This window comes from Aythya marila, assembly GCF_965140915.1.
Source record: "Aythya marila genome assembly, chromosome: 25".
In the NCBI taxonomy this organism is placed as follows: Eukaryota; Metazoa; Chordata; class Aves; order Anseriformes; family Anatidae; genus Aythya; species Aythya marila.
The window spans coordinates 2077604-2079662 of NC_139066.1; the positions used below are offsets into that span (position 1 = coordinate 2077604).

A 2059-nucleotide genomic window follows, 5' to 3' on the forward strand; every position below is an offset into this window, starting at 1 on the left:
AGAGAAGACCCTCTGCAGCACGTTGCAACCTCCCATTGTTCTGGGAGTGGGGAAAAGGCTCCTTAAACACCCATCTTATACCCACCAAGGGCAAGACAATTCTTGCTGGGTGGCTCAGGAGGGCATACGCACTACAGCCAAACATCTACAGCCAAGGCTGGATTGCCAGAAACTTTAACGAGTATACAGAGGAAAAGGAGGTCACTCTGAGCAGAGGCCCTTCAGTGCAGAGATCTCCAGGGCCTACTGAGAGACATGGGCCGAGTTTTCAGAAATCTCAGGGTAGCCCCTGGTCAGGCTCCTGCCCATGTTTGCCAGAGGAGGTGAGGAAGGTCCGTCATTCTGAAAGCAATTGCATGAAGACTTTAAACATCCATCTTATACCCACCAAGGGCAAAGCCATTCTCACTGAGCAGCTCAGGAGGGCATATGCAGAGGGAAGAAACACGTACAACTAAGGTTGGGATGCAGAAATCTTTAATAAATGTAGAGAGGAAAAGGAGGTCACTCTGAGCAGAGGCCCTTCAGTGCAGGGATCACCAGGGCCAAACAAGAGGCAGCATCCTTTGCCCATGGAGGAGTTCATGCAGGGCATTTGTCTGCTGTTACCACAGTGGCAGGGCTGGATCTGAGGATCCCCACAGCACAGGGGAGGAGAAGAACACTATGAAAATTGAGACAGGGGGGTAGGTGTTAGAATGGAAGGAGAGACATGGACTGTGTTTTCAGAGATCTCAGAGTAGCCCCTGGTCAGGCTCCTGCCAATGTTTGCCAGAGGAGGTGAGGAAGGTCAGTCATTCTGAAAGCAATGGCCTGAAGACACCTCCTTCTGTTGTCCAGCACCATGGTCGTGCTGGAACCCCAGGGCCATGGGCAGTGCCTTTAGCAGGGCAGGCATCTTCTGCCACAGTAGCGGCTGGAAATGCCCGAGAGATCACAGCACCCAGAGGTGATGGGGACTCCGTCACAGCTGAGGATGCTGCCAACAGCAGCAGAGGTAGAGGATCCCACAACGGTGTTCTGTGGGAAGGAGCTGAGGATGGGGCCGGGCAGGGTCACCACTACGGGAGAGGGCTCAATGACGACGGTGGAGTTCTGGCACTGCCTGACGCAGGGCTCGTTGCAGCTGCTGGCCAGCGGGGTCGGGCCACAGGGCCGGCATGGCAGGCACTGGCTATAGCAAGACATGTCTTGGGCTGGAGATGCACCTGGGAGAGAGGGCAGAGAGGAAGCAGAGCATATGGTGAGGAGCAGCCCCATTATCCCACCACAAAGGAGCTAAGGCAACTGGTGAGGGTGGATGTGGAGGCTGTGCCAGGAGGTTCATGGTCTTCATTGCTTTGTACTGACAGGGCCCTTCAAAGCGCAGGCTGATCCAATGAGACAATCACATTGCACATAACCCAAAAGGCTACCTCTGCACCGTGTCCCAGCCTCTCTCTACACAGAACGTCTCTCTCCACCCCTCTCCCATGGGAAGGAACTCCAAGGCCCAGCATAGCTCTGAACCACCAACAGATGAGATGTCTATTAATGCAAGATCCCCTCTACTTGAGAAGAGGAGGAGAGAGGGCTTCAGACTCACCTGGCTACCAAGGAGGATGAGGCAACAGAATTGGATGAGAGAGCAGAGAGCTGGGCTGCCTTTTATACTGGTACTTCATTGCCGCAGGCCCAGAGGCACCCTTGGCAGAGGTAACAATTTTCTGACAAGCTCTTCTTGAATGCAAACCATCCCAACAAATGATATGGGCTGTGCGCTGGTTTCCTGCACTGCTGCCTTTTCATTTCCAGATCTAGGCCATGGCCATTCTGCAGTGATGGTTTCTTTAGAGTGCTGGGATGAAATGTCCAAGGATTTCCAGGGCAGGAATGCATCAGTGGAGGGCAGAAGACTCACTGGACGTGCTGGATGGGTCCCCTCTGATCATCTCCATGACTCTGCTCTGAACCCACTTGAACAGGTCTATATCTTTCTCGTGCTGGGGGCCCCAAAGCTCGTGGTTCTGCTCGAGTGGGCAGCCAAGCTCCACCACAGCAGCTCTCTCACTCCCCCTCC

General features: G+C 54.1%; 1 pseudogene across 1 annotated transcript; it reads right to left on the bottom strand.

The window, feature by feature from the left end:
- Nucleotides 1–882: 882 nt before the first annotated feature.
- On the bottom strand, nt 883–1664 carry LOC309887513 (feather keratin Cos2-3-like; annotated as a pseudogene). Its single transcript has 2 exons — nt 1586–1664; nt 883–1190 (listed from the first exon to the last, which is right to left on the bottom strand). The product of its transcript is annotated as a feather keratin Cos2-3-like (transcript).
- Between the last annotated feature and the right edge of the window lie 395 nt (nt 1665–2059).